Below are 15,197 nucleotides of genomic sequence, written 5' to 3'. Positions count from 1 at the left end.
CTTTTTTATGGAAATTTTGGAGCAGTGGCTTCTTCCTTGCTGAGCGGCCTTTCAGGTTATGTCGATATAGGACTCGTTTAACTGCGGATATAGATACTTTTGTACCTGTTTCCTCCAGCATCTTCACAAGGTCCTTTGCTGTTGTTCTGGGATTGATTTGCACTTTTCGCACCAAAGTACGTTAATCTCTTGGAGACAGAATGTGTCTCCTTCCTGAGCGGTATGACAGCTGTGTTGTCCCATGGTGTTTATACTTGCGTACTATTGTTTGTACAGATGAACCTGGTACCTTCAGTCATTTGGAAATTGCTCCCAAGGATGAACCAGACTTGGGGCGGTCTACAATATTTTTTCTGAGGTATTGGCTGATTTCTTTTGATTTTTCCCATGATGTCAAGCCAAGAGGCACTGCGTTTGAAGGTAGGCTTGAAATACATCCACAGGTACCTCCAATTGACTCAAATTATGTCAATTAGCCTATCAGAAGCTTCTAAATACATGACATCATTTTCTGGAATTTTCCAAGCTGTTTAAAGGCACAGTCAACTTAGTGTGTGTAAACTTCTGACCCACTGGAATTGTGATACAGTGAATTATAAGTGAAATAATCTGTCTGTAAACAATTGTTGGAGTAATGACTTGTGTCATGCACAAAGTAGATTTCCTCACCGACTTGCCAAAACTATAGTTTGTTATCAAGAAATTAGTGGAGTGGTTGAAAAACGAGTTTTAATGACTCCAACCTAAGTGTATGTAAACCTCCTACTTCAACTGTAAGTGTACAATAAAAGTGATTCCAAAATGACACAATACATTATTTACCATTCATTTCTATTGGGCACTAAGTAATCTGAAACACAACCAAACAAACTACAAATTCATCCAACAAGTTTGTAGAGTGACAAGCTTGATGTAATCATTGCGTGCTGGGAATATTGGACCAAATACTAAATGTTTGACTACTTCATTCATAAGAAATTGTGGGAGTGTTAATTATTTGGATCACTTGCTAAACAAAATCTTTCTCCCATGGAACTTGTATTACTATAAAATAGAATTTCCCAAATTTGTTTTTGCATGCAATATAGCTCAGTATTTGAATCATGTTTTTTATCCAGTCATTATTGCTCATCGTTATCAAGAGACCCGCTGTAGGTCTCCCTGGGGTGGGGGGACAAATAACTTATCTCATTTAGACTATCTGGTTTGAATAATGATTAAATAACAATGACAAATACCTTGCATGTGGACAAAAGGGAAATGGAAGGCTTGAACTGAAACACACACACAAGCACTTTGATAGAATGGTGTTATAGTGATAACATTTTAATTTGGATGGCTGAGTGGGTAGGTTGGGTAGGTCAATCCCCCCCCCTCCCTGTGGTGGCAGGGCTGCTGCTACATATGGGGGCTTTAGAAATGGGGGAGGGCTGGTTGTTTTGGAGGGGAGAGGGAGTAGTTGTGAATGTGCCCCTGCAGCAGTAAAAGGGGGTTTGTTACTACTTACTACTCCTCTGTATGTGACTACTTACTACTCCTCTGTGTGTTACTACTTACTACTCCTCTGTGTGTTACTACTTACTACTCCTCTGTGTGTTACTACTTACTACTCCTCTGTGTGTTACTACTTACTACTCCTCTGTGTGTTACTACTTACTACTCCTCTGTGTGTTACAACTTACTACTCCTCTGTGTGTTACTACTTACTACTCCTCTGTGTGTTACTACTTACTACTCCTCTGTGTGTTACTACTTACTACTCCTCTGTGTGTTACTACTTACTACTCCTCTGTGTGTTACTACTTACTACTCCTCTGTGTGTTACTACGTACTACTCCTCTGTGTGTTACTACTTATTACTCCTCTGTGTGTTACTACTTACTACTCCTCTGTGTGTTACTACTTACTACTCCTCTGTGTGTTACTACTTACTACTCCTCTGGGCTGGAAACCCCTGTGTGTTACTGCCTCACTGCCCTGGCACCACAACACATCTGCAACACACACACACACACACACACACACACACACACACACACACACACACACACACACACACACACACACACACACACACACACACACACACACACACACACACACACACACACACACACACACACACACACACACACACACACACACACACACACACACTGCATCACCTAACTCATTTTTTCTTCTGTCCATTTCATTCTTGTTCGATCTCTGAATGATGGGTGGTAAAAAGCTGCTATGAAACTGTTTCTTTCCTCACACAAAACATACACTGTAGCAGTTTTCTGTTTCTGACTCAGGCAGATGTTTCAACCCCCCCATAGGGACCTGAAGGGTGTGGTGGTGACCCTGAGCAATGAGGGCCACCTGCAGTGTTCCTACATGGGCACAGACCCCTCCTTCTTCTCCACGCCCAAGGTGGACGCCCGCAAACAGGACTGCTCCCAGATTGACACTGAGAGGACGAGTCTGTAGAGCGTCATCAGACAGACCACCAGGACCCAGGCTGGTAGGACACACAGACACACACCGTGAACATCCTTTGTGTGTATTGTAGGTTATTTCCTGACTCTTTCTTCTTCTCTGTTGTAGATATTCTTCCTGTAGCAGCGACAGATGAGGATCTGACTGTTATAGCCAAAGTCTCCACTAACATGGACAACACATCGGTGAACACATATACACACACACAAAAACACACACACTGAAATGGACACAGATGTTTGTTTTACTGTCCTTGTGGGGACCAAACAATTGAATCCCACTCAGCATCCTATTTTCTCTAACACTTCAAATGTATTTATAAAGCCCTTTTTACATCAGCAGAAACCCATCTTAAAACCCCAAGCAGCAAGCAACACAGATGTAGAAGCACAACCAAGCTCGAACTTTAACCCCTAATCCTAACTCCTAAACCTAACCCCAATTATAACCCTAAACCTAATCCCTAAGCCTAAAATAGCCCTTTTCCTTGTGGCGACCGGCAAAATGTCCCCACTTGTCCCAACTTTCTTTGTTTTTACGATTCTTGTGAGGACTTCTGGTCCCCACAAGGATAGTAAAACCAAACACACACAATATGAAGGCTACACATACAGACTTGTATATCCTGACGTTCTCTCTGTCTCTGTAGCAAGCGCTCATCCCAGACATTTTTATTTTTAATTTTTTTTATTTCACCTTTATTTAATTAACCAGGTAGGCTAGTTGAGAACAAGTTCTCATTTGCAACTGTGACCTGACCAAGCTAAAGCATAGAAATTCGACACATACAACAACCCAGAGTTACACATGGAATAAACAAAACATACAGTGCCTTGCGAAAGTATTCGGCCCCCTTGAACTTTGCGACCTTTTGCCACATTTCAGGCTTCAAACATAAATATATAAAACTGTATTTTTTGTGAAGAATCAACAACAAGTGGGACACAATCATGAAGTGGAACGACATTTATTGGATATTTCAAACTTTTTTAACAAATCAAAAACTGAAAAATGGTGGGTGCAAAATTATTCATGCCCCTTAAGTTAATACTTCATAGCGCCACCTTTTGCTACGATTACAGCTGTAAGTCGCTTGGGGTATGTCTCTATCAGTTTTGCACATCGAGAGACTGACATTTTTTCCCATTCCTCCTTGCAAAACAGCTCGAGTTCAGTGAGGTTGGATGGAGAGCATTTGTGAACAGCAGTTTTCAGTTCTTTCCACAGATTCTCGATTGGATTCAGGTCTGGACTTTGACTTGGCCATTCTAACACCTGGATATGTTTATTTTTGAACCATTCCATTGTAGATTTTGCTTTATGTTTTGGATCATTGTCTTGTTGGAAGACAAATCTCCGTCCCAGTCTCAGGTCTTTTGCAGACTCCATCAGGTTTTCTTCCAGAATGGTCCTGTATTTGGCTCCTTCCATCTTCCCATCAATTTTAACCATCTTCCCTGTCCCTGCTGAAGAAAAGCAGGCCCAAACCATGATGCTGCCACCACCATGTTTGACAGTGGGGATGGTGTGTTCAGGGTGATGAGCTGTGTTGCTTTTACGCCAAACATAACGTTTTGCATTGTTGCCAAAAAGTTCGATTTTGGTTTCATCTGACCAGAGCACCTTCTTCCACATGTTTGGTGTGTCTCCCAGCTGGCTTGTGGCAAACTTTAAACAAAACTTTTTATGGCTATCTTTAAGAAATGGCTTTCTTCTTGCCACTCTTCCATAAAGGCCAGATTTGTGCAATATACGACTGATTGTTGTCCTATGGACAGAGTCTCCCACCTCAGCTGTAGATCTCTGCAGTTCATCCAGAGTGATCATGGGCCTCTTGGCTGCATCTCTGATCAGTCTTCTCCTTGTATGAGCTGAATGTTTAGAGGGACGGCCAGGTCTTGGTAGATTTGCAGTGGTCTGATACTCCTTCCATTTCAATATTATCGCTTGCACAGTGCTCCTTGGGATGTTTAAAGCTTGGGAAATCTTTTTGTATCCAAATCCGGCTTTAAACTTCTTCACAACAGTATCTCGGACCTGCCTGGTGTGTTCCTTGTTCTTCATGATGCTCTCTGCGCTTTTAACGGACCTCTGAGTCTATCACAGTGCAGGTGCATTTATACGGAGACTTGATTACACACAGGTGGATTGTATTTATCATCATTAGTCATTTAGGTCAACATTAGATCATTCAGAGATCTTCACTGAACTTCTGGAGAGAGTTTGCTGCACTGAAAGTAAAGGGGCTGAATAATTTTGCACGCCCATTTTTTTCAGTTTTTGATTTGTTAAAAAAGTTTGAAATATCCAATAAATGTCGTTCCACTTCATGATTATGTCCCACTTGTTGTTGATTCTTCACAAAAAATACAGTTTTATATCTTTATGTTTGAAGCCTGAAATGTGGCAAAAGGTCGCAAAGTTCAAGGGGGCCGAATACTTTCGCAAGGCACTGTAGTCAATAATACAGTAGAACAAAAGAAAACAAAAAGTCTATATACAGTGAGTGCAAATGAGGTAAGATAAGGGAGTTAAGGCAATAAATAGGCCATGATGGCAAAGTAATTACAATATAGCAATTAAACACTGGAAGGGTAGATGTGCAGAAGATGAATGTGCAAGTAGAGATACTGGGGTGCAAAGGAGCAAGATAAATAAATACAGTATGGGGATGAGGTAGGTAGATAGATGGGCTGTTTACATATGGGCTATGTACAGGTGCAGGGATCTGTGATCACATTGATGGTTTTCCCGTCCCTTCAGTCACAGGGAGGGTATGTGTCGCACACTTGATGACTTCCTCTTCTATTTCTCTTTTTCTCCTCCCTCTCCATTCGTCTCTCTTTCTCAGATCAAGGTGACGAGTCGCTGTGCTTTGCAGGGTCCTAAACTGACTGTGTGTGTTCAGCCTCCACTGGCTGTCATGAAAGCCAGCCACCTCTTCTTCTCTCTCTCTCTCTCTCTCTCTCTCTCTCTCTCTCTCTCTCTCGCTCTCTCTCTCTCGCTCTCTCTCTCTCGCTCTCTCTCGCTCTCTCTCACCTTATCTTTATAGAGAGTGAATGAATGAATGAAAGACTGTGTGCTTTCCTCTGTGGGCTCAGACATTATCATTATGGGACAGCAGACATGAAAGGTTCTATAACCTGAATGAATAAAACGGAGGTACATGGTCACCTTGACACGGTCAAGCAAACACTGTAAACTCTCACCCAAAGCAAACACAACAGTCTGCTACTACAACCTTCCCAATTCCTAGAAACCGGTTTCATATCAGTTTTATCACAGTGTCTGAGAGCAGTGCAAAGAGACTGATGTACTTGAAGCTTTTGTGATGAAAAGCAGGAACATGTTGATGTAGGAACATTTGAAGAAAAGTCTGGTCGCCCTAAAAGTGTTTAGTCCTGTATGTCTGCCTAGTTGGGATCCATTTTTCCACTAGCCTACTGTAGGTTAGTAGAGGTGTTGGAGATTATGGAACCACATTTTGAAGCAAATGTTGCCCTCACCATTAAGATGGCTGTAAGTCAAGACAGCTAAAAGCTTAGTTAGGTGATGCGTACGTAACCATGGCAGTCATCACAACGCAGCAGATTAAACACACACACCGTGAACCAGCAGCCTTCTATCAGCAGCCTTCTGCTGTGAAACCCAGGCCCCTAACCACACACACAAACACACACCACTCTACCCCACCCTACCCCTACCTGACCCCACCATGGTCGTGTTTGGCAGTCAAACCTTTTTAACGGGACTTTTGACTCATTGAATGATTTTGTCCAGAATGACCGGATTTGGCCCGTACTATGTCTTGTTGAAGTGCATAGTGTCGTGTACACACACATACCACATGTTTCTGTTTCTCTCTCCCTCTGTCTCTCAATCTACTATATAGCTATAAACTCCATCTTCATCTGTCTCTTTGAGTCCCACTCTCTCCTTCTCCTCCTCTCTTTCTCTCTTGTCACCTGTATCTCTCCATCTCCCACACGTTTTAGCTTTCTCTCTACAGATCTCTCTCTCACACTCACTCCCTTCCTCTGACGTCTTGTCCGTGTGTTTTATCCTGGGTAATGGGGAGCTGGAGCTGCCCAGTTAGCCTCTGTGTGTTGGAGTGTGTGAGTTTGGCACAGACCAACAGACCAATGCCCATGTGTCTTTGATTCTTTGACTGTGTGTGTGTGTGCGCCACCGCAGGATGCTCTGTTTAGAAACTCCATCCCTCCACTCAGCTTGGTCTGTCCTGGGTTTGTGGGGGAGGCAGCGCCTTCTGATTTTTATTGTTATTTCACTCTTTATTCGTCTCAGATGGCAACCCAGTACCCCTGTCCACCACCACACTACCTTCTTTGTTCTCGCTGCCTCTGTCTCTCTCTCTCTTCTTTCCCTTGTTACAGGTTTGGTAGTCTGATTTAAATCACTAAATAGTGAATTTCTAAGTAAGAGCAAAGTATTCCATTAATACACAAGTACAAACTGACAGTAACCCCCCCCCCACACACACACACGCATGCAAACACGTCAAAGAGATGGCATGCACATAGCTTTGATCCTAGAGAGCTGTGGTGTCTGCTAGTTTTCAACCTTACCTCATAATCATCATACGATACAGACCTGGGAAACCTGGTGGATTGTTAAGCCTGTGTGCCAGGTAGAAATCTAAACCAGTCAACTGGGCAGCTCTCAAGGACTCACCCCCCCCCCCCCCCACACACACACACTGATATGATGGTAGTTGCAACCAAAAAAGTGTTAAACAAATCAAAATATATTTTATATTTGAGATTCCTCAAATAGCCACCCCTTGCCTTGACAGCTTTGCACACTCTTGGCATTCTCTCAACCAGCTTCACCTGGAATGCTTTTCCAACAGTCTTGAAGGAGTTCCCACATATGCTGAGCATTTGTTGGCTGCTTTTCCTTCACTCTGCGTTCCGACTCATCCCAAACCATCTCAGTTTGTTTGAGGTCGGGGGATTGTGGAGGCTAGGTCATCTGATGCAGCACTTAATCACTCTCGTTCTTGGAAAAATAGCCTTTACACAGCCTAGAGGTGTGTTGGGTCATTGTACTGTTGAAATCAAATGATAGTCCCACTAAGCGCAAACCAGATGGGATGGCGTATCGCTGCAGAGTGCTTTGGTAGCCATGCTGGTTAAGTGTGCCTTGAATTCTGAATAAATCACAGACAGTTTCACCAGCAAAGCATCCCCACACCATAACACCTCCTCCTCCATGCTTTACGTTGGGAAATACACATGTGGAGATCATCCGTTCACACACACCGCGCATCACAAAGACACAGCAGTTGAAACCAAAAATCTCCAATTTGGACTCCAGACCAAAGGACAAATTTCCACCGGTGTAATGTCCATTGCTCATGTTTCTTGGCCCAAGAAAATCTCTTCTTCTTATTGGTGTCCTTTAGCAGTGGTTTCCTTGCAGAAACTGTTGTTTATCTTTGCTTATTTGAGCTGTTTTTGCCATAATATGGACTTGGTAAAATACCATCTTCTGTATACCACCCCTACCTTGTCACAACTGATTGGCTCAAACGCATTAAGGCATTAACAGGCACACCTGTTAATTGAAATGCATTTCAGGTGACTATCTAATGAAGCTGGTTGAAAGAATGCCAAGAGTGTGCAAAGCTGTCATCGAGGCAAAGGGTGGCTACTTTGAAGAATCTCTCAAATATATTTGGATTTGTTTAACACTTTTTTGGTTACCACATGATTCCATATGTTTTATTTTATAGTTTTGATGTCTTCACTATTATTCTACAGTGAATGAGTTCTAAAACCTTTGACTGGTAGTGTATGTAAAGTGAGTCTTATCTGATGGTCCTGCTTCGTGGAGAGAATTTTAGCGTACAGCAGAGAGGCTTTGAATGGATTGCTCTAACAGACCCTACACAGGGATGTGACCTAAGTCTTGACCCCAAAAGGTCAAAGATGGCCATTTAGCGCCCTGCTGATCTTCACCCGAGATCCCTAATGGGTCTCTGCAAGTGTCAGTATGTGCCCCCACACACACACCCTAACACTAAAACACTACACCGTTTAATACTCTTGCACACACTCTCTCACACACATGCACAAACATTCTCTCTTTTACAGTCTCTTTCACAGTCTCACACATGCTCACACACACAATGATTCTCTCAGTGGAGCGCACACACTCTTTGCACCCCAAACACCCTCAACACACTTTCCCTCTCTTGCTCTCAGTGTGTGATATGCATTACCCTGCCGACCCTTCTTGACCCGTCTTCTCCCAGGGGTGGGTGGCCGAGGTCACCTAAGGTCAAAGCGAAATGTCTTACGCTTAACTCAGGCCCTGAGGGAAGGAGCGAGTGTGAGAAGGAAGGAGAGGGGGGAAGGAGATACGAGGGGGATTTGTGTCCTCCTCCTTTGTTGTTATTGTTGTTCTACACTGGGCGCTAATGGTGTGGTAACACTTAGACTGTCTGGTCACTATTTGCTCGCGGGGTCGAGGGGTTAAAAGCAAGCTTGCCCCCGTTTTTGAAAAGGAGAGTGATGGAGGGAGAGGGCTCGTCACGCTGTCAGAGCGTCTGACGGAGCGCAGAGAAAGTGCCGGCCCTTTTGGCTTCTCTGCCTCTTCTCCCACTCCTTTCTTTTTATTCCTTTGACGCTCTCTCCCCTCGTAATCTGTTTCTTCCTTTTTTCTCCACTCAGCCACCATCTCTCCTCTGTGGCGCTGTGTGTGCTCATGTTGAGGATTCTTGTCTGACGTTTTGACTGCGTCCATGTATAGTAGAAGGGTGTTGGAGTTGGTGCTCCAGAACACACTACCCCCCTGGGCCCCGTGTCAGAAGGAAGAGCCGGGGACAGAAAAGAATACAACGAGAGAGATGGAGATGAGGGAAACAAACAACCTGCCAACCTGCACGCAATTTGAGGTCAAAGTACGCTGGTACGAAGAGCACTCCTAAAATACCAATATGGTGTAATTGCAGACTGCAATTTGGGATGTTTCTTGATGTGGGTGCTCCTGAATATCAGGAAACGCTCATTGGTGCCTGTGATTGGTCAGTCAATTGATACCTGCCATTGGTCAGTTGCGGTTTTATGAGATTGATGGTTTTTCGGCACAGATGATTTGTTTCATAACAGGTTAGGATAACTAGCGTGGCATGTTGGGAGAATTAACGTGGCAGGTTAGCTAAATTAGCATGGCATGTTAAGAGAATGAGGTTAGGAAAAGGGTTAGAGTTCGCTACAATACTACTGTCATCCCCAATGCGAAACATTAACGGCCACGGACCAACGGCGACCATCAATGGGTGTAACTTGACATTAAACAGAGATCTAAAAAAAAACGCCCCTAATTGCGCTAAAACCTTCCTTGACGGGAAGTTATGTTAGACTGTTAAATATTAGTAGGCCTGTGTTAATGAATCAATTCTTCATCTGTCTTCTTGATATCGCTGTATGTCAACAGTAGGCTGCTAATGATGTGATTATAGTCAGGTCACCAACGGCAACAAGGCATGTTGAATGAATGGTAGTCTAGTAGTCAGACCAAACTTGATGGATGAGGTCAGGGATGGAGATCTGGAACTAGCTCCTATAGACCTAGTTCAGTTGTTTCATATTCCAAATAGCCTACAGTAAGCTAGACTACTACAGTAAGCTAGAGTACTACAGTAAGCTAGACTACTACAGTAAGCTAGAGTACTAGAGTAAGCTAGACTACTACAGTAAGTTAGAGTACTATAGTAAGCTAGACTACTACAGTAAGCTAGAGTACTACAGTAAGCTCGACTACTACAGTAAGCTAGAGTACTACAGTAAGCTAGACTACTACAGTAAGCTAGACTACTATAGTAAGCTAGACTACTACAGTAAGCTCGACTACTACAGTAAGCTAGAGTACTACAGTAAGATAGACTACTACAGTAAGCTAGAGTACTACAGTAAGCTAGACTACTACAGTAAGCTAGACTACTACAGTAAGCTAGAGTACTACATTGCATCCAGTAATTGAATTATTCGGATGATTTATTTTCTCCCCAAACAAAATGAAGAAGCCAGTTTACATTTTCACTAGACTGTCCACATAAAGACCCCAATTTATTAGAATAATAATAAACGTAACCTAGAAAAAATGTGAAAGTGTCAATGAGACCACCTCAATTTAGTAGGGTGTCCAGTCAATAATGCATCTTTTGACCAATGGGTAAAATAACTTGTGTAAATAATCGTATAAGAAAACCATTGGTCCAAACCTCACCTCCCTATATCACAATCCATTCAAAGGTTATTGTAGTTTTTACCCTTGTAGGATGGCCAGAATTAGGGTGATTAAATCAATTGAAAGAAAGTGGTGAAATTCAGGAAAATGTTATTGCATTATCTAGTCTGGATTCTGTGCAAGAATTAAGGCTACTGGCTAACTGACATACTCACTTTTTCCCGTTCAACATCTTTCGTCTCGAATCCGCAGGACATAAAAATATTGAGGTAAGATGGATCAGGATTTTGAGATATGACATTAGGTTACAAAATCCAACTTTTTTTCTATAATGGTATTGACATGTCAGAGAAATACCCTCTGAACCCCTGAACATTTCAGAACATGTCTAATCATATTTGTCTTGGTCAAATGTATTCGACACAAGACTTCTGTGTTGGCTATTGTTTAATATCATTTAAAACTCTAGGTTTCAGGAAATGGCAGTTGCAGGTTTTTCAAAAATGCAAAAATGCTCCAACTTCCTGAGAGCAAACTTGACTGAGCCCCTAAAGACCCCCCCCTATCTAACATAAGGCCTACATCAGCACCACCTTGTCAGAAAATCTTAAGGAGAACCCCATATTGTACATTTTAAACGTATTTCTAGTTAGCTACTGAAGCACAACCAATGACCAAGTACCCATAACAGTCTATAGTCTACCATTCCTAGTGAGCCAGTCTTCTGCCAACATACTTATTAGGCTAAAAAAGGTGCATTTGCCTAAGGTTTGAGCAGTGTGGGTGTCACGTCGCCTCACTGACGTGGTAAAATTCTCAGTGGTGGAAAAAGTACCCAATTGTCATACTTGATTAAAAGTAAAGATACCTTAATAGAAAATGACTCAAGTAAAAGTGAAAGTCACCCAATAAAATACTACTTGAGTAAAAGTCTAAAAGTATTTTTGTTTCTAAATATACTTAAATATACTAAATATAAAATGTATTTAATTGCAAAAATATACTTGAGTATCAAAAGTAAAAGTATAAATCATTTCAAATTGCTTATATTACGCAAACCAGACACCACCTTTTGTATTTGTATTTTTTGACTGATAGCCAGGGGCACACTCCAACACACAGACATAATTGACAAACAAAGTATTTAGTGAGTCCGCCAGACTAGAGGCAGTAGAGATGACCATGGATGTTTGGGTTGATATGTGTGTGAATTGGACAGTTTTCCAGTCCTGCTAAGCATTAAAAATGTAATAAGTGCTTTTGGGTGTCAGGGAAAATGTATGGAGTAGAAAGTACACTATTTTACTTTGGAATGTACATTGTATTTTTACTTAAGTATTTTACACCACTGAAAACTCTTCATGGTTGGCAGGTTTGAGACAAGGAAAGACAGACAATGAAAATGAAAAGAGGGCGAGATGGTCTGTGAAATCCCTTCACTACAGACAGAGAGAGAGAGAGAGAGCAGGACACAGACATACAGAGTGCTTGATATGTGTATAGTGGGGAATCCTGGCACACACCCCTGGCTCAGTCACCTGTGCTGGGCCTACTCTGCTCTGGGCTCCACACGTCACGCCCCATTACCACACCACCTGACGCATGGTCGGTGCGCCCATTCAAACAGGGCTCTGTGTAACTTGTGTGTGTAACTTGGCTCGACCTCTCTCCAAAGCCATTAGCTGAAATCTGGCCTTTCCTCCCAGGCTGTTTTTGTTCTCCATCTACCTTCCCTCTCTGACTCTGTTAGGGTATTAGAACTGGACTCAAATCATCACCCTCCTCTTTGTGCCACAGACACCCTTTCTCTGTGTGTGTGTTAGAGTTGTCTGGTTAGTGTTGTTAACCCTGCTGTCTTCACCTCTGGTTGAGATGTTTGAGCGTGTAACCATGTGTGAGACTGAGAGTATGTGACTGTGTGTATGTTTTTAGGCCTGGGTAGTCTGAGTGTTGAGAATACTGTTTCCTGCACTCTTCACACTTGTTAAAGTGCTGAGTCGTCATGTGTCTGTGTTTTGACTGTGTGTCTAAAACGGTGTTATTATTATGTTTTTTAAAATATTTTTTACAGGTATTGGGTCTACCTCTGTGGTGGCGTTCTCTGCCTTCCTGAATGGGCCGTATCCACCAACAGACCTGACAGGAGACGTGGCCGTATCTTACAGTTCTCCTGCAGGTACACACACTGGCAACCTCTTAAACATTTCATGTCTTTCTACAACCTGTCGGAAACATGTCACACTTGCCTCATCTCTCTCATAAATTGATGCTTTTACGTTTCCCTGCCTGTGACTTATCTTACGTCCACAGACGTCTGTCTGTAACAGCTCTGACATCTGGCTAACAGTACTGATGTGTGTCTGTTACGAGATGGACTGAGAGTAACACCGCTGATCGTTGGCTGTAACCGTACTGACATCTGCCTGTAGCAGCTCTGTACCCTTTAAAACCACTGAATGGGTAACAGCGGACTGAACTGTATCCCTCGAAGCATCTGGTTCACGGCAGTATGTGTTTCTGGAAGACATTACTCTCCCCTCTAACCAACAAAACCCTTCTTTATTTAAATTAAAATGTCATGGGGTTTTATTATTTCATTTGATTCAAAGCGTCTCACAAAAAAAGCAGCATTTGTACTATTGTTTCCATTGGACTGTCTGTGTTGGCAGCGTCTTGTGGAAAGGTTCCCTGAAAGCACATTAAATGTGAAATGGCTTGGAAATATTGAGGCGTTTTTTTGTAATTTTATTGTGATGCTAAAAATAGCGGGGGTGGAAAGAGAAGAGTCTGGAGTTTTTCTAAGGGCCTTCCAGAGATGGCTGCCCTGTGTTTAAATCGGTAAGACATTACTTAGATCACAGGTAGGGTTCACAGTAACAGAGAGAAGAGATGAGCAGGGGAAGGAGGGATGGCTACACACACACACACACCTGTGGATATATGACTGTTTAGTGGACTATATTTCTCTCTGTGCGTCAGTGTGTGTATGGATGTGTTGGCCCGCTGGCTAGGTGTTAGACAGAGCAGTGTTAATCTTCATTAGCTCTCTCCTCCACTCCTCTCCCCTGAATGCCTGGCTGGAATGGGAGGAATTCAGCTTTCTCTCTTTCTGCCGCTGCACCCAGAGGCAACGATGACAACTCTGTTACTGTCTACACTCCTTTCCAATCAAAGGGATTTGCGGTAGTGCTCTCCCACCGTCCACTATCTAATGTAGTAGGGCCATGTTGGGGGTCATCCACTGTCTCAATGATTTCACATTCATTTTTAATCACACCAGCCTCTACGTGTAGTGTGTGTTTGTTTGTGTGCATATCTCTGTCTATTTCCCCTCTATCTGTATATTTGTCCTGTGTTCAGTTCCATTTGACCTGTGCTAAATCTCTGCCCCGCTTTCCTCTCCAGCTCCTCTCCTCTTCAGCTCCTCTCCAGCTCCTCTCCTCTCCTCTTCAGTTCCTCTCCTCCCTCTACTCTTCAGCTCCTCTTCCTCTCCTCTCCTCTTCAGCTCCTCTCCCTCTCCTCTCCCTCTCCTCTACTCTGCGCTCTGCTCCTCCTCTCCTCTCCTCTCCTCTCCTCTCCTCTCCTCTCCTCTCCTCTCCTCTCCTCTCCTCTCCTCTCCCTCTCCCACTCCCTCTCCCTCTCCCTCTCCCTCTCCCTCTCCCTCTCCCTCTCCCTCTCCCTCTCCCTCTCCCTCCCTCCCTCTCCTCTCCCTCTCCTCTCCTCAGCAGCCAGTGTGGCTACACCCAGCCAATGGAGGGAGGGAGGTGGCTGGCTTTCATCAGAGCTAACAAAGCGTGAAATACACAAGCACAGCTCAGGGGGCATGCTGCAGTTTCATTCTCAATCTGGCCCTCATGGACTGTGCTGCTAGACTGCTAGAGGAATCAGTGGCACATGATTCAGTGTAGAGCTCATTCCTCAGTCAATGAAACACATTCAGCACCACCTTGAGTCCTCCAGCATTTAATTAACTTCACTCACTGTCAAACGAATAACTGTGTAGGTGATTGTGTAGTTGAATGTGTGTCATTGATTATTTCAATAACAGCGGTTTGGCAGAATTCTTTTTTGAAGAATGTGCACCTTTTTTTAAATTGAATCATTATAGAATGAATCAGTCCACAGCTGGCTGATAATAGATTTTGCTGACTAGGACCATTTTGTCTCCTGAATTGATGTTAAGCTGAATGCGTTTGGCTGGTTGTCGGTTATTCTTGGCCGTCTGTAGCTACAGTAGTCAATGTCTCTGTTTTCAGACTGTCTATATTCTGTCAGTCTGGTACTTAAGCCTAGAAGGTCTATTCTGTTATTCTGTCGGTCTCATTGTCTATTGTCAGTCTCAAGCCTGCTGTCTGTCTAAGGTGGAGCTTTTGACTTCTGACAACACATTTAATAAAAGAGACAGACAGTGACTGAGATGACTTATGTGCGGATGGGGTGCATCAACAGGAGTCTACTTTCACCCGTCCAGGTCTTCATTTGGTGCAGATAAAGGAGAAGAC

The 15,197-nt window shown here is 43.2% G+C and overlaps 1 pseudogene; it reads left to right on the top strand.

The window, feature by feature from the left end:
• Nucleotides 1-15,197, top strand: part of LOC135521602 (protein PTHB1-like) — a 246,567-nt pseudogene that overhangs the window by 36,480 nt on the left and 194,890 nt on the right.

The sequence above is a fragment of the Oncorhynchus masou genome, chromosome 30 (genome assembly GCF_036934945.1).
Source record: "Oncorhynchus masou masou isolate Uvic2021 chromosome 30, UVic_Omas_1.1, whole genome shotgun sequence".
Lineage (NCBI taxonomy): Eukaryota > Metazoa > Chordata > Actinopteri > Salmoniformes > Salmonidae > Oncorhynchus > Oncorhynchus masou.
The sequence above is the reverse complement of the archived record's forward strand: the minus strand, read 5'-3'. Positions and strand labels throughout refer to the sequence as shown.